The sequence below is a fragment of the Hypanus sabinus genome, chromosome 9 (assembly GCF_030144855.1).
Source record: "Hypanus sabinus isolate sHypSab1 chromosome 9, sHypSab1.hap1, whole genome shotgun sequence".
Lineage (NCBI taxonomy): Eukaryota > Metazoa > Chordata > Chondrichthyes > Myliobatiformes > Dasyatidae > Hypanus > Hypanus sabinus.
The window spans coordinates 94,881,615-94,904,818 of NC_082714.1; the positions used below are offsets into that span (position 1 = coordinate 94,881,615).

At 46.8% G+C, this 23,204-nt stretch overlaps 1 pseudogene; it reads left to right on the plus strand.

Annotated features, from left to right (window-relative positions):
• The first annotated feature begins 586 nt into the window (after positions 1–586).
• On the plus strand, positions 587–22,836 carry LOC132400089 (immunoglobulin lambda-1 light chain-like; annotated as a pseudogene).
• Positions 22,837–23,204: the final 368 nt, after the last annotated feature.

Genomic DNA, 23,204 nt, shown 5'->3' on the forward strand with positions numbered 1-23,204 from the left:
ACTTGGGGTAGTATATGCTGACATACACATATTTTACAATTAACTAACTTTGACTTATCAAATTTATGCTTCCCAAATTTGGGTCGCGTTCTATTTGCATAACATAATTTAGTCAATCCAGTAGTTACTGTTCAATGGTCACCACGACATGTTAATCAAGATGGGGTAATGTTAGGTATTGTGGGGTTTTGATAAATGTGACCATGGACGGTTTAGATCTCAATAACTATTGGGGCAGAATCGATGGGGCCGACTGGTTTATGTTGTTCCAGACAGCAACTGCCGATATTGATGTCTAAAATCAGTTTTAACTGAGTCTTTACAAACTTCTGGAGGACTGGATATGTGACACAAATTAAGCTGAAACACTTTAGAAGTGAGGAGTTAAGGTTTTAACGATAAGTGAGGTCGCCATTTCCAGAGTCCAACTGCCGGGCGTTCTGTCTCCGCCCCATCCTTTCCCTGGCGCCTCCCACCCATTAGCATCCTGGTTATTAAACAGACTAGGGGCCACCGTTTATCAGAAGCTGAAACCATAGCCTCTTTGTGTTCGTATAACAGTGCGCGATTTGCTCTGTCCGAAGAAATGTCCCGAGTGCTGCCTCTCTTGTGGGTTCTACTGGCAAATTCATCAGGTGAGTGCCTCATTGCTTAAAAATTGCGATTGCCGCTGATTTTCTAGCGTATTAAACGATTGTTGAGACTTCTGTTGACTCCAAGGCACCCAAGTGGTTTTATTGTGTTTCATCACGGGTATCCTAGCGGTCCCAGTCCTCAATCAGACACCAATGTCCAGTCCTGTCTCCGCGGGACAGACCGCCCGCTTAAAGTGTCAGATGCGGAACGGAAAGATTACAAGCTAACACATATTCTGGTATCGACAGCGTCCCGGGGAGAGACCTGAGTGGGTGATTGAACACGATCCAAAGGATGATAATCTTACAAACCGAGGGCCTGGGATCACAAGCTGTTTCCAGCTGTCCGAAGACCTGTGCAACAACATTCACATCGGCAACTCGGAGCCCCGGGAACCCGCCGTTTATTACAGTTTATTGCAGAATCTGCAGTTTTGGATGCTGGTTTTATCTTCGGTCTAGGCACAATCCTGGATATAAAGAGTTAGTGACACGTTCATTCCGTTACAAGCAATTCCCATTATAGTCACTCCTATTTCCCACAGCTGTGGAAACATTCATGCAGGGAATAATGGTGCCATCTCTATGCCGCGGGAGTGTTTTAGCTGTCTCGAATAGATTTAGGAGAACATTCGGCCCCTCAAATTAGCTATTGTTCAATTTCATGACCCTTTTACACGAACCGTCTATATAACTGACAAGAAGGCAGGCATAGCAGGAACCCATGTGGACGTCCATTTCCATATTCATATCACATGTCAGTGATACTAAACCTGATTCTGAATTATCACTCTTCTTGCGTTCCACCACATTAACACACATTGCCCCTATCATCTTTGACACTCTAACAAATCAGGAGCCTGGCAACCTCCGTTTTAAATAACCCGATGACGGCCTCCAGACCCGTGCATGGCAATGAACAAGCCGTCTGCCCAGAGTTTAGGTCAGAAATCCAGAGATTGTAGAGCTCCTTCAAGAGTAAAATGCGTCAATTCAAGGCACAGTTAAAGATCTGAAGAACTATTGGTGTCCGGCAGTAAACACGAATCTACAGAAATACCAATTACCGGGGAGAACCATGTGCAAGAATTGGTGAGTGGTATGAATGAGGCTCCTCAATCATCTCTGGCGGGGCCCGGACTTCCCCGCCCGGGAAGACAGTGGATGTTAAAATCCACTTAGGATTTGTGACTAATCTGGAAAACTCCTCACTGACGCTTTGTCCACCAATAGAATGATTACATCCTCCGCCACAATTTTGATTGTTTGCTTCAGTACTCGGTGGTTTCTGATTATTCTCCGGCGGAGGTATTTTTTATCCCCGAGTTACGAAAATCCACGAATTAATATTGTTTCTATTCCCCACCGTCTCCTCTCTCACACACAGGTAGCGAGACCCAGAGGCCCTCGGTTCTCCTGCTCCCTCCCTCCGCGGAGGAAACCGGCTCGGGTTCGGGTACTCTGTCCTGCCTGGTGAGCGGTTTTAAGATGGGCTTAGTAGCGCTTCGCTGGAGCATAGATAACGCCGGGATGGAGAACGGGGTGACGACGGGCACCGCGTCACCGGATACCGACCAGACCTACAGGCTGACCAGCTACCTGCGGGTTCCCGTCGCTGCCTGGGAAAAAGGTTCCAGTTATTCCTGCAGCGTGAGCCACAGCTCGCTGAGCTCGCCTCTGCGTCACACCATCTCTTCGTCGGCCTGTTCGCAGTGAGGCCGCGCCAGTTGACAGCACACGTGAATTGTTTCCACTCACTGGGACTGTGTAACCGCGTCGTGTAATGTAATTGTGCATTAATATCTGCTTCTGGGAACAAACAAATGTTCAGTAATTTCAGAAATGAGCGCGATGATTGTCCATGTTTTGCGACGCGTAATTCTCTGGAGAATTATATCCACTGTGCTGAGTCTGATTTCTGCTGTATGTAGAATGGAGCGATCTCCCTGTGACTGTGTTATGATTGGATCTTGTGTATCACTACTCTTAGTAAAGATGAAACTACTGGTTAGTTTATCATGTTCTGTCTTTACTCGCCGTAAACTGGGAGTTTGCAGGCAGAGAACGTACCGTCTGCAAGCCGAGTCACAGAGAATAATGCTCAAATCCACTCAGTAATCCTATTCCGCCCTTCCTAACCAAAGCCGATCTGTCTTTCCTGCACTGGCCTCTTCCGTCATCGTTAATCTCCCATCATCACAGGGAACCTCTCTTCCGTCTCGTCCTGCACCTCTGCTCATCATTTCCTACCATCACTGTGTGAGGGAGATCAAAATTCTCACTGTATTTTGGCCACATGCTGGCCATGAATTGTATAGTTACGCTCATTGCTGTTGCAAGGGAGAAATATAACTGTAAAACGAGTAAGTGCCACCACTACGTTAGCTGACAACCTGGTGTACCAAGGTGGTGAACATGAGTGTCAGGTTCTGATAGCAAAAGATTCCAAGGGACCATTGTTATCAAAACAAACAGGAGGGGGTAGAGACAAATCAGACAAAATAATGCTTGAGACCAAAGACACAAAGGAGAAGGGAAAACCCTAATTTAAAATTTTTGTGGATGGCTCCTCATCAGTACAGGATGGTGAGAGCAGAACTGGGTGTGTGTGGCATTTACGTAGAGGATGAACAAGGACAGGAAAGGTATAGTATAGCTTTAAAGCTACCCAAAACCATGAGTGCACAAGCAGCAGAATTGGCAGCTGTAGCATACGTGGTCAGCCACCCAGAATATTTTCCACCTGGATCAGTCATACACTCTGATAGTATGTATGTTTGTAACAGCCTTACAGAACATTTGCCTCTATGGGAAGCAAGAGGGTTTGTTTCAGCTGACGGAAAGCCCCTTCCATCTGCTTCTCTGTTGCATATATTTGAAGAAGCAAAGGGGAAAGAATACGGAGTTGTAAAGGTGAAAGCTCACTCTAAAGTGTCCCCTGAGGGGAATAAGAAGGCTGAGGAGTTAGCAAAGCAAGGTGCTTTAAATGGGCAGGAATGGCAACCACAGGTTGGGGAGATGGGAAGGCAGAAGGAACAACAGATTAAGATTATGGATTTATCCAAGGAGCAGAAGAAGGATAAAGAATTTAAAAAATAATAGAAGGAGTAAGGTCAGAAAGGTATGAAGAATACAAGGATGTACCTGTTAAAGATGGAGTAGTCCCATATGAAGGAAAGTTTGTGGTTCCAGAGTTACGAAGAAATCAGATGATCCACTGGTACCATCATTTATGGGGACTCCTGGGAGCTGAAAGAACCCTGGAAAAAATCATGGAGGTGTGTTGGTGGCCTAGGATTAAGGTGGATATGGATCACTATGTCAAGAATTGTTTGATTTGTGCGCAATATAATCCTGACGGAAATGTAAAGAAAGGAGCCCTCCGATATACCAGACCAGTGGAAGGACCTTGGACTAATTTGCAGATAGATTATGTTGGACCCTTGCCACCAACCACAGGAGGGTACAAATATATCCTAGTAGTAGCAGACACTTTCATCAAATGGGTGGAAGCTTTCCCAACTAAGACTAACACAGCCAAAGCTACTGCAAAAATCTTATTGGAAAGGGTTTTTACTCGTTGAGGATTACCTCGGAGTATAGAGTCGGATAGTGGGTACAACTGTTGGTAGAGACAGTGAAAGCGGCCAATTATGCGGCAGTTCTTCAAATAGGAAATAAGAAGCAGCAGAGCAAAGCTTACTTTGACTCAAAAGTCAGTCCCATAGAATTAAGCCCAGGACAAAGAGTGATGATTAGAATACCAACCCACTTCATTTTTAAATCCAAGGTTTGCAGGGCCTTATGAAATCATAGACAAAGCAAGTCCATCAGTATGCAGGGTGCTAACTTCTTCAGATAAAATTGGATGGTACCACATCAACCAATTGAAATTGGTGGGGGAGAATCAGGAAAATTATCATCATCGACATGTAATAATTGTTGTACATGATAGCCCCAATTTTGGAGATTTGACAATCGATGTACACAATAGTTCTGATTTGGAAAATCTGAATTTGGAACAGCTATTCCAAGAAGATGCAACTCCTTCTGGCCAAGAAGGAGTTTTTCCATTTTCTCAGATTGAAAAACAGGGGAGATGTGTAAATAAAATAAGGAGGGGAAATACATTGGTTGCTGCCTCCCATGTCTTGAAACGAAATTGGGTGAGAAAAGATGGACGACTTGAGTCCAAAGATGATTGGAAGCTTAGATTGCATGGGTTGAAAAACCAGATAGTAAACATGGATTTAAAGTAATTCAAGATTGGAACTGGAAATAGGAGCAGATATACCGTTTGTGTATTTACAGATTTAATTCAATATGAAGAGAATAATGCATTTTATGGTGATGGAATTGACCATGACTGGGGTCATGATTGGTTGTGCTTACGAAACATTACTGCTGATGAACTTGTCAACAACAACGTAATATAATGAAGACTATTCGGTGATCAAAAGAAACTTTTCTCAACGGATACGGGTAATACGTGCGCATGTGAAAGAAATGGAAGACTCGAATTTGTATTATGCTGGGTTAAATGGTTTGATGTTTGTGGATAAAAAGTTAAATATTCCAGAGAGTCATCAGTGGGCTGAACATTCAAAAGTTATTAAGACACATGCTAAGAAGGCAAATGAAATGCTAAGTGACTCAGACTTCTGGGGTAAATTTTGGAATTGGGGATCAAATGTTCAAATACATCCATGGGTGAGGATAATCTCACATGCTGCAGTAATATTAATCTTTTGTACACTGATGATTGTATTATTTAATGTGTATCAACTCAGAAGATGGAAGGCTGAAATTATGCAAAAGGTAGAGGGGAATGATTTTGCACTACTGAAAAAAAGATGGCCAGTATAAAAATTGTATGAATTTAGTAAGTAAAAGTTATAATGTAAGTGCAGCACACCTGCTGGGGATCCATGGCAATCCAATGGATGGTCAATAGAATAGAGGAGGATAGTGATCCTAAGATAAATAATTGGATCAAGAGGAAGCCAGAAAGAATGACAATCTTCAAATCAGTGAATTCAAATGAATCATGGGCAGTGGAAGCAGTCTTTGTTCTTGCCGTGTGCTTGGGGGATGGAGGCTGTCTTCATTTTGTGACGATACTTTATACTCCATTTTGTGAGCTTGACATGCTGTTTAGTGTTTTAAAGAAGACACAAAGACCAGGTAATCTGCTAGACTGGAGGTCATTTCCAAATAAGTAGTTATTTGTGAGGTGTTCTTTAGTTGGCTATAACATGCAGGAGTGTGAATGCCTGAGGTGATTCGAGCTCATTGTTGACTGAGAACAAAGAGCCATGAGTCAGCAACTGTCCCTTGATGGGAAGAGGACAATAGATGGATGCTGCTTTGGACCAGAGCCAATGACCAGGTGTTAAAGGCCAGACACATGACCTGCGGCCAATGACACGGGAATGCGACATTTGAATTGATAAGAAATGGATATAAAAGTAGATGCTTTGTGGGAGCTGGTGGCGGTAACTTTGAAGAATAACCATCGCAGATACAAGCGAGAAGAACCCTGCGTGAAGCACGTGGAGAGTGAATCGGGACCACGAGGAACAAGGAACGCCTGGTCAGCGTAAATTCCTCCGCCCGATTAATACCTTTGCTATTCTTTGACTATCCAGGAGAGTCAGGGATACTTAGCGGGTGTGCGCGCAAGGTATTTAGTGAATGAATTCACGTACTTGTTAGTTTGAACAATAACGGAAATTGTCAGAAAATATAAATCTCTCTGTGCCTCACTCGGAATCGTTGGAAGAGGTAAAAGCGGTAGCTCGCTCTCTTTTTTTCCAACACGCTACAGGGGTGTTTACCCAAGAGTTAATCATGCTCTATACCTGAAGTTATCTGTTCTCTTAGTTCCATCACAAAGACTAAACAATCTGCTTGTGCGCCTCGATTCAACGTCAAACGCCCACCGACCCCCAAACCACCCCCCCCCCATCCACCCAGCCGGCACACGCACACGCACACACACGAGCACACAAGCATATAAACTGCCAAGAGACTCAGCAAATTACCTTCTGTAACGTCTGAGTATCGCATGTCGACGCTGTTTCAATCATGGTGAATGTATCTGCTCCATTTCTTGTCTGACACCCCTTCGACATGTTATCCGATCCCGTACACAAAACCTCCGCGCGGGAATGTTTTAACGGACTGGGCAAGTGAACATTTTAAAATAACACGCAGAAACCGGAGTAGACCAGTCAACACTTTCTTCCCACTCCATCATCCAATATGCTCAATGTGGACCTGTCCTCTCAGTTCCGGTTTCCTTTACTGACCCACCAGTTCACTGAGTACCTAAACCCGTCTCAGTCATTGGAAAATTCCCGCCAGTTAGCGTGACGTTATTGTCAAAAGTCAAAGTAACGTTATTATCAAGGTACAGATCTGTCACCATATATTGCCTTGATATTCACTTTTTGCGGAGATTTCGAGTTTAACAGAAACACTATATACTGTAGAATCAATGAAAACCCGCAAATAAATACTTTACATAGGTAGCTGGATTGATGGCTAGATAGGTAGATGGATAGACAGATATATACATAAATAGATAATGCTGACGACGTGAGTTTTAGAGTTTTTGAAAGTGAGATCATAGGTTCTGGAATCAGTTCAGAGTTGTGGTTTTTTGAAGTCATTCATACTATTCCTGCAGTCTGACGTTTGAAGGGCAGTAACTGTTACTGAACCCAGTGTTGTGGGACTTAAATTTTGTGTATTAATCACACGGGATAAAGCTGCTAAACCGGGGACAAGAGCGAAATGACTAGACCCCGTATGCACAATTTCAAGTTAAATCCTGCCTGATTAATAGAGTGAGTTTACGGGGAGCGTGAATGAGAAGACGGGCTGTGATTGACAGGCCCATGCACTCACAGAGAATTTAGACAGATTTTGCACAAACCATTCATTTACGTGAATTGCGGGAATCTGTTAGCGTTACTTTGAAGGTGGGAGAGAATGGGGAGATGGACCGGCAACATGGATAAAGTACATCTGACAATTCTCGAGTGGAGGAACAGAGTGGTACAAATCCAAGCTTATAAACAGATATATGTTTAATGAGTTTCTTTAGAAGAAGGAGGAGGCTCCAACCAAGGTACGCAGTGATTGTGAGCTGGCTGATGCTCCATAAGTGTGTTTCACTGAAAAGGGCTGAGCGGTATTTCCAGCTGGATCGGATCCCATTTTTACAGCGGCGATTATTGCACAGGTTTGAAATACGGACAACGTAGAAACCTGGAACCAAAAGAAATTTTGCAAATACTGGAAATCCAAAGGAACACACACATACAATCACAAAATGCTGAAGAAACGGAAAGGAATAAAGAGTAAACTTCCCATGCCGAATCTGCAGCGGAAACATTGTAAATCAGTCAGTTAAATACACCATATAAATAGAAAGCACCATCCTGACCCTTTTAGTGGATGTCCAGATATATTTATTTTCTATATCCGCACTACCTTTAATATATGCTACAACGGCAATATGCAAACTAAATATTATGGTATACTGAACTAATAATGATACTGGATATGAAAAGTTCAGAGCTCATATTGGAAAGGTGAGCACGAATGATGTGTTGAAGGTAGAATTCACCCATTCGCTGGTATATCGTCAGTAGACAAGGTTCAACAGCGAAAACAAGCGGCGTTCGCATCTCTTCACCGCCTGTTACCCGTTCTTTTAATCCCCTACAATCGGGCATTTTCAGCATTGGGACAAGAACTGTTCGGATGGGAGACAACTTGCTCTCCCGATCCGTGAGACGACTGAACTCCCTGTCACCACCCAGGTCTCTTCACTTAGGAAGCGACTATAAAGTTATACTGCTTACGTTTTGACTTGTGTCGTAAATACACCTGATACTAAGTCTTCTGGAATCTATTTTATTATTCGGAAATTTATTTCTGGTAATATCATATCATGTGTTGTGTGCCAGTTCTATGCTCTATGTAATAGGCTGCTTACAAACCTTCTAAATATACGTCTGAGTTACTCTCACTGACATCTACAGCCTGAAATTCCCCTTTAAACAACGTCCTTTTGAACCTTCCTCAACTGCCGATCTCGTGATCTTCTGAAGGGCTGAGCAGACGTAACTCTCAAGCATGCAGGAATGGCGGTTTTAAGCGGACGAAGGTACATGGTCACGGCCGGAAGAGAAGCGGGAGGGGAAGACTCCAAACCAGACTGAAATGCCAAGCAATGGACAGTCCTCCATCCAGTATCTTGTTAGCAAATGTACATTCACTGCAGAACAAAACTGAGGACCGAAAAGCAAGATTACTGTATCGGAAGGAAATGGGGTATAAGACCCACAAGATTCTCGATGCACAGGGTGGACCGGACTGCGGATTCGGAGAAGGCAAAACTTGAGGGTCTGTATTGCATGATAAACTCTCGGTTGCACACGGACCTGACCGTTTATTCGTACTCTAGTCCTTCCCGAACTGGATCATCTAACGATTAAGTGCCGTCCATTCTACTTATCAAGAGAGTTTCCCTCCGTGATTCTGGGCACAGTTTGCATGTCGCTAAAAGTTGACATTAATCAAGCAGTCGAGATATCGAATACTGCTATCGGCAAACAAGACACAGCCGACCCCGATTATTTTCAGATCATTGTCGAGGACTTCAATCAGGCTCGGACTATTGAAGAAATCTCAGCCCAATTATCATCAACATAAAAAGTGCAGCAGCATGTGTCCCAACATTCTACCACTGTTATAATGAAGAACAAGTTAAAATAAGGATTGCCTACCGTTCCATGACTAGACCACATTTCGAGATATCTAATCACTTGGTGATCCTTCTGTTACCTCCATGCAGGCAGAGGCTGAAGATCAAGGCTCCAGATATAAGAACAACAAAGAAATAGTCGCAGAAGTCAAAGGAGTGTCTGCGACAGTGGCTCGAGTTGATGCACTGGGCCGAATTGAGAGACTCAGCTGAGGATCTGAATGAATACACCACCGATTGTCACAGATTTTATAAAAACAGCCATAGAGAGCGTGACCTTTCAACATTATTCAGTCTTCTCCTACCCGAAGAACTGTGTGAATCCTAAGATCCAAAATCTGCTGATAGCCAGATGAGTATCATTCAGGTTTGGCAATCAGGTAAGATACCAGAGACGCAGGTACGAATTCCGAAAAAACCATCCTACGTGCAAAGTAGTCTGTGAGCCAATAGGGTTGCTCGGTACCATCTAAGGGGAATAATGTTCATAGTGATTTTTGGCGAGGTATGCATCTCTATAGAGTAAGAAAATATGTGATAGCATTACACCGGTGGTAGCTTTAAATGTGCTAATCATGCATTTTATAACGCTACCCTAAAATAAGTATTTCTGAAAGGTGATCAATATAAAGTACAACATATATATTCAACCTAGTGGTATGTTGTCATCAGTGATCCCTCAACGTTGAAGTTTATCACAATGATATCTGAGTTCAAGCACTTTTCATTAAATGTTGTTACAAAATTCTACATTAAAAACTATGTCATTGGTGGCACTCGCAGAACAGTGCCCAATTTCAGTCAAGTGAATCATTTCATTTTCAGAAAAATATTTGTCTGTTGTTTGTTTTAGAAAAGTCAATAAAACCCTAGAACACATATAATCACATGGATTTTAGATGATTTATTCAGGAATTCAAGTAAGTAATCACTTTTTGTATATATTCTATATTAACATCAGTATAGCAGAAAATGTTATCCCACCCGCCAAAAGGTGGGGAAAAAAAACCTCATTTGGAGAGATTTCTGGAGTTTTATCAATGTCATGATATTTTTCATGTAGTTGTATCAAATCAAAACAATCTTAAGGTTTTGTCATAGCATAGTGGTTTATTTAGCACTGGTGGATTCTTGGCAGCTATGTTGAGCTGTCTAAATGCTATTACCTCTTAGAAAAAGAGAAACTAAGCAATGTAGATGACAAAAATAATTCGTTTCTTGATAGCCTCAGTGCCTACTATGCTCGATTTCTTCGTCCAAATATGGGGACAACTTCAGGAACTCCTCCGCGGTGACCCTGTAATTTCAGTTACTGAGACGACGTGAAAGCATAATTCATGAGTGCAAATCCACTGAAATTATCCGGCCCAGATGGGATACCTACCCGATTACCAAAGAACTATCCATATCAGTTGGATGGAATATTCACCTATTTAATTAACCTTTTGCTTCTTCAGTCTTCAATCACACTGGGGGGCTAAAACGTACGTAGTGGCCGACCTCAATAACTACCGTTCATTAGAAATTGCATTCCTGTAATGAAGTGCTTTTGAGAATGTAATGATAGAATATATCAAGTTCTGCCTGCAGGCGCGCCTGTACAACCAGTCCACCGTAAATGCCATTTTATCAGCTCTTAACTCAATCCCAACTGATCTGGACAACAAAGGTGTATACATCTGGATGCTCTCCATCGTCTGTTGCTCGGTATTCAATGCTATCATCTCATCAAAAATAATCAATAAGTTTAAATTTTTGGCCTCGATACCTTGTTGTGCAATTGGATCCTCAATTTCCTCACTTGAAGACCCTTGTCTGTTCAAAATTGGCAACTGCAACTACTGCACAATCTCCAAAAGCACAGGTGCTCCACATGGTTGTGCGATTAACCTCCTGCTCGACTCGTTTTATACTTATGACTGTGAGGCAAAGCAGAGCTCCAATGCCATGTCTCAGTTTCTGATGACAGCACTGTCGTTGACCGAATCAAATGTGGTGATGAATCAGTACTTAGGAGAGATATTTAAAATATGGCTGAGTGGTTCCACACTAACAACCTCTCACCACCAGCATCGAGCCCAAAGATCTGATTATTGATTTCAGGAAGAGAGAATTGGAGATCCATGAACCAACCCTCATCGAGGCATGAAGGGTAGAAAGGTTCAACAACTTTAATTTTTCTCTGTTATTATTTCAGTGGTATGTGTCCTGGGCCCGGCACGTAATTGCAATCACTGTATTGTCTCTACCTCCTTACAATTGTGTGAAGATTCGGCATGATATCTAAAATTTTGACAAACTTCTGTACATATATAGTGGAGAGTATGATGACGAATTACATCAAGGCCTGGTACGGGAGCACCGATGGCTTTGAACAGAGAATCCTACCATGACTAATAAATGCTGCCCAGAACATCCCTCCCCACCACTGAGCAGATCGACACGGAGCGCTGTCGCAGGAAAGCAGCGTCCCTCATAAAACCATAAAAATATCTGGCCTTCGAGTCTGATCTGCCATTTCGTCCTGTCAGATCAATTTCCGTCTCAGCCCCACTCTCCTACCTTCGCCGCGTATCCTTTCATGGTCTGACTAATCAAGAAGCCAGCAACCGCTGTTTTTAAATATACTTAATGACTTCCCTTTCAAAACCGCTTGTGGCAACGACATCCACAGAATCACCACTGTCTAGCTAAAGAACTATATCCTAACTGCCCCTCCACCTATCTTCCCCTTGTCCGTAAACATGGCCACAAAGCGGTCAATTCCGTCATCCAAATTATTGATATATAACGTAAAAAAAGAAGCGATTCCAACGCAGCTCCCCGTGGAATATGACTTGTCACTGGCAGCCAACCAGAAAAGGCTCATTTTATTCCCACTCTTTCACTCCTATCAATCAGCTAATGCTCTTTCCATTTTGGTAATTTTTCTTTAATACCGTGTGGTCTTAACTTGTGAAGCAGCCTCTTTTGTGGCACCTTGTCAAAGGTCTTCTGAAAATCCAAGTGCACAAAATCCTCCGATTCTCTTTTGTCTATTCTGTTTGGTTATTTCTTCAAAGAATTCCGTCAGATTTATCAGACAAGAATTTCCCTGAAAGAAACCATGCTGACTTTGGGCTAATTTATCATGTGCGTCCAAGTATCCCCATATCACATCCCTAGTAATCGATTCCAACACCTTCCGAACCACTGCGGTCAGAATAAATGGCCTGTAATTTCCTTTCTCCTATCTCTTGCCCTTCTCAAAATGTGGAGTGACATTTGCAATTTTCCACTTCTCTCGCCTCTCTTTTACAGTTGATATATCCGAAGAAACATTTGGTATATTCTTTAACATTACTGACCAGCCTACTTTCGTTTTCCATCGTTTCCTTCTCTATAACTCCTGTTCTGCCGTCACCTCTGTAAGTGTCACCTTCCGATCAACATTGGCCATCTCCTGTCTCATAACTCTGTAGTTTATTTTACTTCAGTAAATACTGATTCATCTGCGTTTAGCTTCTCATTCTCAATTTGCAGGATGAACTCTATCACATTATGATCACTGACCCCTAAGTCTTCCTTTAACTTAAGCTCTCTAATTAATTCAATTACATTGCACAACACCTACTGCAGAAGCTCTAATCCCCTCGAGAGCTCAATAAAGAGCTGCTCTAAAAGCCGTCTCGGAAGCATTCTACAAATTCCCCTCTTGGGATCCAGCACCAACCTGATTTTTCAAATCAGGCTTCATAACGAAATCCTCCATGAGTACCATAACGTTGCCCTTACAAAATACATTTTCTATCACCCTTTGTAAATTGTTGACCACATCTTCGCTATTGTCCATATATTACTCCCATCGGGGGTTTTGTAGATTTTCAGTTTCTTATCTCACTTTTTTCTAAGGATTTGATTTCATAGAAACAGCGAAATGCAGGCCTTTCAGCGACAATCCTGGGCCGAAAATGTACTTAGTTTACAAGTTACCTCGGGTTACCCATAGCCCTCCGTTTTTCTAAGCTTGATGTACTTATCCAGGAGTCTCTTAAAAGACGCTGTTGTATCTGCCTCCACCACAGTCGCCTGCGGCCCATTCCACGCACTCATCACTGTCTGAGTAAAAACGAAACACCTCACACTATCTGCTTTGAACACTATCTGACACTTGTCAGCCCAGCTTTGCATCCTATCGATGTCCTGTGGTAACCTCTGACAGCCTTCTACAAGATCCCTGAGGCACACCACTGGTCACCAACCTCCATGTAGAATATGGCCCGTCTACAATCACACTTTGCCTTCTGGGGGCAAGCCAGTTCTCGATCCCTACAGCATGGTCTCCTTGGATCCCATGCCTCCTTACTTTCTCAATAAGCCTTGCATGGGGTAACTTATAAAATGCCTTGCTGAGATCCATACACACTACCTCGACCTTCATCAATATATTTAGACACATCCTCAAAACATTCAATCAGGCTCGTAAGGCACGACCTGCTTTTGACAAAGCCATGTTGACTGTTCCTAATCATAATATGCCTCTCCAAATGTTCATAAATCCTGCCTCTCAGGATCTTCTCCATCAACGTACCAACCACTGTAAGATTCACTTGGCCTATAACTTTATGGGCTCTCTCTACTCCCTTTCTTGAATAAGGAAACAACATCTGCAACCCTCCAATGCTCCACAACATTTCATTTTTAAAAATATATTTTTCATTTTACCAACAGCCACTTTTCTGCCCACCTGCCTGTCCTTTCGATACAATGTGTATCCTTCGACATTACCCTTCGTTATAATCTTCCCTCAGCCACGATTCCATGATGCTCACAACATCCTACATATCTCTCTCTCTCTCTCTCTCTCTCTCTCTCTCTCTCTCTCTCTCTCTCTCTCTCTCTCTCTCTCTCTCTCTCTCTCCTCTCTCTCTTTTTCTCTGTCATTTCGTGAATTAAAAGATAACACCTTCAGTCTAATATCTAACATTTTTCCGATTTTGTTCTCATTCTGGTCATTCCAATTTTACCCTACCATCAGCCTCTCCTTGCTTGCACACTCGCCATGCACTGCCTCTGTTTGTAATTCAACGACCCCATCTTCAGCACTATCATTTCGGTTCCCATGCCTTAGTTTATAAACTTCCGAACACCTCTAGCAAACCTGCCCACCAGGATAGTGGTCCATCGCCGATTCAGCTGTAACCTCTCCCTTTTGTACAGATCGTCTCTTCCCCAGAAGAAATCCCAATGATCCAGGATTCTGACTCCCTGCCCTGTGTAACAGTTCGTCGGCTATGGATTTATCTGCCTAATCATTCCAGTCTTACCTCACCGGTGCGTGACACAGGCAGCTGTCCAGAGGTTAATACATTGGAAGTCCTGATTTTCATCTTTCTACCTCGCTCCCTAAAATCCCTGTTCAAGACCTTCTCCTCTTTCCTGTATATGGCATTGGTGCCAATATGTACTACGACTCCTGGCTACTCAGTTATCCCATTTATAATTCAGTGGACTCAGAGACATTCCTGACCCTGTTACATTGAAGGCCACATACCATTTAGGTTACTCTATCCAGAGGGTGTCCCCTTTATTCCTGTAACAATGTCATATCCTGTCAGTACTGCAATCCCCTTCACCTCTCTCGTGCGCCACAGAGTTCAGAGCTGGTGCCTGGGACCTGGTCGCTGCTCTCCCCACCCCAACCCCTGTAGGATGTCCCAAAGTAGTGTAGCGGTGTGCTACACGCAGCGCTGAAATAACGACACGGAGTCGGTGAGCTGCAGTTGCAAAAGAGGTTTATTCAAACTTCGCGGCCTCGCTTTAAAGCCTTCCTGTTCCCGCCCTCACAGTCATGTCCCGCGTGCGGGCTTTTCCCTTTGCTGGTGAAGAAAGCCTCGCGACACTGGCAGGGGGCCCACGATATCCACATGAATGGGGTGGAAACGCCGGGGGTGGGGTGGAACTGCTGCGGCAGGGCTTTGGTGTGCCACTGCACCTTGGCTGTTTGGCAGTGCATGCACGTTTTTGGCCCATTCACTGACCTGCTTGCGGAGTCCGTGCCAAACGAACCTGTTGGAGACCATCCGGACGGTTGTCCTGATGGAGGGGTGCGCTGAGTTGTAAATGGAGTCGAAAATGCGCCGCCGCCAGGCTGCCGGGACGATGGGGCGGGTTTGGCCGGTGGTGACGTCACAGAGTATGGTCCTCTCACCTGGGCCCACGAGGAGGTCCTGGAGCTGTAAACCGGAGACTGCAGTTCTGTAACTAGGGATCTCCTCGTCTGCCTGCTGTTCCTCCGCCAGCGCTTCTACCCCTGGGTAGACTATGACAGGGCTTGGATGTTAGGTCTGGAGTAAGCGTCCGCCACGACATTGTCCTTTCCCGAGACATGCCGGACATCCGTCGTGTATTCGGAAATGTAGGACAGATGTCACTGCTGGCGGGACGACCAGGGGTCGGATGCCTTCGAGAACGCAAAGGTAAGCGGTTTGTGGTCCGTGAACGCGGTGAAGGGCCTGCCTTCTAAGAAGTACCTGAAATGCCGGATTGCCAGGTATAGCGCCAACAGTTCCCAGTGGAAGGCACTGTATTTGAGCTCGGGTGGTCGTAGGTGTTTGCTGAAAAACGCCAGGGGTTGCCGGCGACCCTCGATGAGTTTTTCCAGCACCCCACCGACTGCCGTGTTTGATGCGTCCACTGTAAGGACGATAGGGACGTCCGTTCTGGGGTGCACTAGCATCGTGGCGTTTGCTGAGGCTTCTTTGGCTTTAACGAAAGCGGCGACGGACTCCTTGTCCCAGGTAATGTCCTTGCCCTTAGCCGACATCAGGGCGAACAGGGGGCGCATGATTCGGACTGCTGAAGGGAGGAAGCGGTGGTAGAAATTCACCATACCCACGAATTCCTGAAGGCTTTTGATTGTGTTCGGTCGGGGGAAATGGCGGACCGCGTCTTCCTTGGCGGGGAGAGGGGTTGCCCCGTCTTTAGTAATCCCGTGGCGCAGGAAGTCGATGGTGTCGAGCCCGAACTGGCATTTGGCTGGGTTGATTATTAGGCCGTATTCACTCAGTGGGGCGTAGAGTTGACGGAGGTGGGACAGATGCACCTGATGACTACTGCTGGCTATGAGGATGTCGTCCAAATAGATGAACGCGAAGTCCAAGTCGTGTCCCACCGCGTCCATTAACCGTTGGAACGTCTGTGCGGCATTGTTTAGGCCGAACGGCATGCGGAGGAACTCGAAAAGGCCGAACAGGGTGATGAATACCGTTTTGGGGACGTCGTCCGGATGCATCGGGATTTGATGGTATCCCTGGACGAGGTCTACCTTGGAGAAGATCGGTGCGCCGTGCAGGTTTGCTGCAAAGTCCTGAACGTGCGGCACAGGGTAGCGGTCTGGTGTTGTAGCCTCGTTCAGTCTGCGGTAGTAGCCGCACGGTCTCCAGCCCCCTGTCGCTTTGGGCACCATGTGCAGGGGGGAGGCCCATGGGCTGTTGGACCGCCGTATGATCCCTAATTCCTCCATCCTCTTGAATTCCTCCTTCGCCAGTCGGAGCTTGTCCGAGGGAAGCCTTCGAGGACAGGCATGGAGGGGTGGTCCCTGGGTCGGGATGTGGTGCTGTACGCCGTGTCTAGGCATGGCTGCCGTGAACTGCGGTGTCAGAACAAATGGGAAATCCGCCAGGACTCTGGTGTAGTCGTTGTTGGACAGCGTGATGGAGCCGAGGTGAGGGGCCAGCAACTGGGCTTCACCCAGGGAGAACACTTGAAAGGTCTGGGCGTGAACCAGTCTCTTCCTTGGCAGGTCGACCAGTAGGCTGTGAGCTCGCAAAAAAATCCGCTCCGAGGAGCGGTTGGGCTCCGGCGGCCAGTGTGAAGACCCAGGTGAACCGGCTGGAGCCGAACTGTAGCCGTGACTGTTGCTGTCCGAGTGCCGTAGGTACTGTGCTTCCGTTCGCGGCCCTCAGGGTGGGACCCGGTTCTCTGTTGCGGGCGTCGTAACTCGTCGGAGGTAAGACGCTGATCTCGACTCCGGTGTCGACCAAAAAGCGGCGTCCCGACCGCTTGTCCCACACATACAGGAGGCTATCCCGATGGCCAACCGCCATAGCCATCAGCGGCGGCTGGCCCTGGCGTTTCCCGGGAACTTGCAGGGCGGGCTACAGCGGCGGGCTTCTGCGCCCCACTGCTGGTGGTAGAAGCACCATTATTCGTTGGTCTCCTCACTCCTGCCTCTGGGGTTAGTGGGCTGTGCAGCCGGGCCTGGTCTGGTCTGCTGCCGGGAGCGTGGCCTGGTGATCTGTGCGACGGACGCCCCACTCTCCTTCTTGGCTTTCCACAGCACGTCTGCCCGGGCCGCCACCTTCCGGGGGTCGTTGAAATCCGCGTCGGACAGCAGCAAGCGTATGTCCTCGGGCAGCTGCTCCAGGAAGGCCTGCTCAAACATGAGGCAGGGCTTATGTCCTCCGGCCAGGGACAGCATCTCGTTCATCAATGCCGACGGCGGCCTGTCTCCCAAACCATCCAGGTGCAGTAAGCGGGCAGCTCGCTCGAGCCGTGAGAGTCCGAAAGTCCGGAAGTAGCGGTGTGCTACACGTAGTGCTGAAACAAAGACACGGAGTCGGTGAGCTGCAGTTACAAAAGAGGTTTATTCAAACTTCGCGGCCTCGCTTTAAAGCCTTCCTGTTCCCGCCCTACCCGGGCGGGAATGCTATAGGGGGCGCATATTCACCGTCCCGTCCCGCGCGCGGGCTTTTCCCCTTGCTGGTGAAGCTGGCTTGGCGCCCTTTTTGGGACGGACCTCAAAGCCGGCGCGCGCCACTTTGTGAGCCGGTTCGAGTGCGCTGGGAAGTGGGTCGCCACATGTAGTATATTTATTATTCAGGGAACCACTACGCTAACAACCTCTCCCACCCCCCACCCCCCACCCGCCGCCCTCCAACCATTCAGGCTATGCTCTCCTCTCGCTGCTGCCATCAAGAATAAAATACAGGAGTTTCAGAACGCACAATTAGTTTCAGGAACATTAATGTCCCTCTACCATCAGGCTGTAGAAACAGAGGGAATAATTTCACTTAAATTCACTCGGTCCATCAGTAAAATGTTTCTACAATCTATGGACTCACTTCGAAGGGTTCTTCATCTCATATTGTCAGGATGTATTAGAAATTTATTTACTGATTACTCCGATTACAATTTTTCAGCTGCTAAAAGCGGAAGTCCGGGCATAGCCAACAGCACTCATTTCTTAATTGCTAAGAAGTTTGGGACGATTCCAGTGGCGTTTAGAATTGTGGCTGTAGAGGGTTAATTGTGTAATGCTAATGTGTAGTGACTTTGGGATGATACCAGTTGTAGGTATTGCTATTGGAACAATGTATACCGTGTTTATGTTCCATAGTCATTCGCGTTCGTCTTTTAATTCAGCGTATGCCCGGTGTTACTCGCTTATTCTCAACTGGACTTAAGGTTCGGTTCAAAAGTCGCAGCTTTTGCCTCCCAATACCGACCATCTTATTGCTAAACGTAAATAACACTAAAGATCTTAGAGCTCGGGTGCTGTATCAGAGGTACATTAGTACCACTTTGGTCTTTTGGTTCAGGGAATCTTGGTTAACCACATCTGGTCCAGACGCAGCAATTCAGATTGACAATACACCGCCAAGATAGGTTTGCTGAGTCTTTCAAAAACAGAGGTGGAGGAATCTGCTTCATGATCAACTCCTCGTGGTGTACAAACGTGGCGGTAATGTCCTAGTCCTGTTCACCAGACCTGGAACACCTCGCGATCAACTGCCTTCCTTTTTAATGTTCCACAGAGGATTATTTTATTCTTGTACATCCCACCAGAGGCCAAATATCAAGCAATATCTGAACAAACTGACTGATGTGATCAACAGCCATGCGTCATTTGGGAGGATTTTAACTAGGCTAGCTTGAAAAAAATCTCGAAATAATTTTTATTAACAAATGACTTGTAGCAACAAGGTAACCAACACAGCACTGCTACACTACCATCTAAACCGCCTACCATGCTATCCCACGACAACATTTGGGAAGTCTGATCACCTGGCTGTACTGGCACTCCATGAGGCAGAGACTGAAGACCACAGCACCAGTAGTGAGGACCAATAATGCATAGACAAGGGAGGCGCAGGAACGTTTACAGGAATGCTTTGAATCGGTGGACTGGACTGTATTGAGGGATTCATCTTCCAGTCTGAATAAATACGCCGCAGCTGACAGTAACTTCATTAAAACCTTTGTGGATGAGTGTGTGCCTACGAGAACTTACGGTACATACCGAAACCAAAGGCGTGGATGAACCAAAATGTTTGTATTCTGCTGAGGACCAGAGCTGTGGCGTTGAAGTCTGGAGAACCAGGTTCGTAGAAGAAAATCGTGTACAGTATTACTTGTGAAGGACTATTTCAAGAGCTCAGGAATAGTTCTAAACGAAGATGGGGGCCACATCGGATGCACTTCAACTCTGGCAGAGCTTGCTATTACTTCCTACAAGGTGAAACCGAGTATCATGAATGGCAGTGATGTTTCAAACCCATGACTCCCAAAGCTCAAGGACTTTCAAATAATTCCATTTTTTGAAATGGAGAATAAAACTACAGCTATCAAGATCCCTGCAACTTATGTGATTCTGTGATCTCCCTAAGAGGTCAAGGTCAGGCTGTTTTTCAAGATGGTGAACCCTCGCAAGGCAACAGGACCAGGTGGAGTACCAGGTAAGGCTCTGAAAACCTGTGTCAACCAACTGCTAGGGTTGTTCAAAGAAATTTTTAGACTCTCGTTGCTACAGCCGGAATTTCCCACACGCCTCTAAAGTCCAACAATTGTACCAGTGCCCAGGAAGAGCATAGTGAGTTGCCCGAACGACTATCGTCCAGCAGCATCACAAAAACGAGACAATCTGAAGATGCTGGGGATCCAAATCAATGCACACAAAATGCTGGAGGAACTCAGCAGACCAGGTTGCTCTATGGCAAAGAGTATTGTATGTTCGTAAGAAAACGCATCACAAGGTTGTATATGGTAATATAGCTGCACCTTGGTAATAATTTGACTTTGAACTTCGAGAAAAGGTTGTGCTCGAAGCTTTATAAGTGACCATGTAACTGTAAGAGGCTAGATGGGGGTGATAGTCGGCTCAAGCTTGACAAACCAGATCCACCCATCCAGGATAGAGGGAAGATTATGTTTTATGACGTCTATTAGGAACAGAGCTGCCAAAGTAAGGTAGGATCATCTGTTTTGTTACGTGTCTCTGCTCTCTGAACAGAATTCCCTACTCTACCCCAGGAGTGGTGTCAGATTATTCACACCAACCTGCAGATATGGAACAAGTTTTTCATTGAATGCAATGCCCATCAATGTGGTACATTAACAGTGCAGTGGTACCGTATACCATCCATGTCCCTTCATTTGCCCCACACCTTGACATTGCTATCCTACGGACTTATTTTCCTAACTTCTGTATATTGTATTTCTGATTTCTGGGTAAGAAAGCATTCCGTACCAGAATTCAAATGGGGCAATGAAGCAGGGTGACCAATTCATCTGTACAGGTGCAGGGAGACAATTATACTCTGTAGATATACAAGTATATTAAAGTTGACGGGTGCAGATAGGATAAAAGCTCGCAGGCTTTTCCACTGAGTTTGGGACCAAAACCAGAGGTCGTAAGTTAAGGATACAAGGTGAAATATTTAAGGAGAACTTGATGGGGTATTGTTAGGGTCCAGTCTGGAACCCGCCTTCCGGGTCTTGCTCCAGTCCGTGGACTCTGGAATCCGGGCTTTGCAGCCAGCCCTCCTGTCACCCGGAGCCACCGGATCATCTTGGCTTAAGGAGGTACACCTGTCGCCTATTAAAGGGCAGGTGTTTATAAGGGGCTCGGGGGCTGAACCTAGTTGCGGTGGTTGTTTTGCTCCTTGCCTACTCTGAAGCCGGTTTAACTTGTTCTGGATCTGGTTAGTTTGCTCCGTATCCTGCTCTCCAACCGGCTCTGTACTTGTTCTGCCCGGTTCGTCTTGTTTTCCTGCTTCTCTCGTGTGCGCTGGTCCCGCTGTTCCGCCGTATTCGCCTTGCCCGCGCTGTCTGCTTGCTTCTCCCTACTTACCGGTGTATCCCGGTTGTCCTGCTGCTCACCTTGGACCTAACTCCCTTCTGTTCTCTTGCCTCCGTCGGGGAAGCCAGGCCGTCTGCCGTTGCCCAGCGGAGGAACTCCGTTTCCTTCTTTGCAACTCACCTCTGATGGGTTGTGCCCCGCACCTGCCCAGGTGTCCCCGCCTTGCCCAGGCATCCGTGTTTCCGCCTGAGAGGTGGCCGTGCCCGGGATCCATGTGGCCCGCCCTGAGGACTCCGACCCTTTCCACCCATTGCTCCCTACGGGTTGTGCCCACACCTGCCCATGTGTTCCACGTCTTGCCCAGCCTCCGTGTTCCTGCCTGGGAGGTGGCCCTGCCCAAGAATTATGCGCCCGCCCCAGGGGGCTCTCCTGCCTTGCCGCGAAATCTGGGATCCAGCCCTGCCTGCATTATCCCTTACATGCCATGGTATCCCCATCCTGTCCTACCCCTGGTACTTCAGTGACTGCGTCCTGCATTTGGGTCCATTCCTGTCCCCGCTCCTGACAGATATTTCTATATTTAGAGGGAGATGAGAGCGTGGAAAGGGTTGCCAGCGAAGGAGGTTGATTTCAACATTTAAGAAAAGCTTGTACAATTACGCGGATGGGAGAATTTTGGAGAGCTATCGTGTCAGGGTCCGGTCCGGAGTCCGCGTTCCGGGTCTCAATCCGGTCCGAGTACTCCAGATTCTGGGTCCTGCTGTTGTCCCTCCCATCACCCGTGAACTAGTTAGGACCCTCCTGGCTCAAGGAGGCACACCTGTGACTCATTGAGCTGCAGGTGTTTATAAGGGGCCTTGGGACTGGGACCAGGCGGGTGGTCGTTTTGTTCTGTTTCCTGTTCTCCGCCGGCTCCGAACTCTTCTCTGCATTCTGTTATCCTGCCCAGGCTCAGATCTACTCCTCATCATGGTCCTCTGCCCCGTACCAGTACTGCCAGGTTGGTCCTCTCCCCCACCTTTCTTCCCATGCAGTGGTCCCGCTTCTCCGCTCGCGTGTTGTTCGCGCGGTCGCGCTGTCTGCCAGCCTTTCCCGATCTTCCTGCTATCATGGCTGTTGTGTTGGTCACCCTGGACATATGGCCGTTCCTACCCCTTGCCTCCGTCGGGCGGGTCCGGTCGACCAGCCGCTGCCCGGCGAGTGTTCTGCCCCGTCCTCTTCCGCCCGAACCCTGGGATTGTGTCCCGCACCCGCCTAGGGGTCCGCATCGGGCCCAGGCCTCCGGTGTTTCCGCCTGGGAGATGGCCCTACCTGAGACATATGCGGCCCGCCCAGCGAGGGCTCTCCGCCGGCTTATCTAGCCACCTAGTCCTGTCTGCCCGCTTGCCTGAACCCCGGGGGCCCGCTCCGCTCTGCCTGCCTGAAACTCTACCTGAACCCCAGCTCCCCCTTAAATGCCATGTCATCCCCATCCTGTCCTCCCCCTAGTACTTCAGTGTCTGCGTCCTGCGTTTGGGTAGATCCGACCCCGTTCCTGACAGAACGACCACCCCACGTATGGACCCAGCAACACAGGCACTGGAGGCTATTTCCCGTTACCCTGGGGTCCTCTCTGCTCTGGATATTCCCCCCCCCAACCGTCCCTGGCCCTCTAGCCCCGCTTTCCTCGCCAGGAGGTTCCCTTGGGTGGGGGGGGGGGGTTGTTATTAGGGTCCAGACCGGAGTCTGC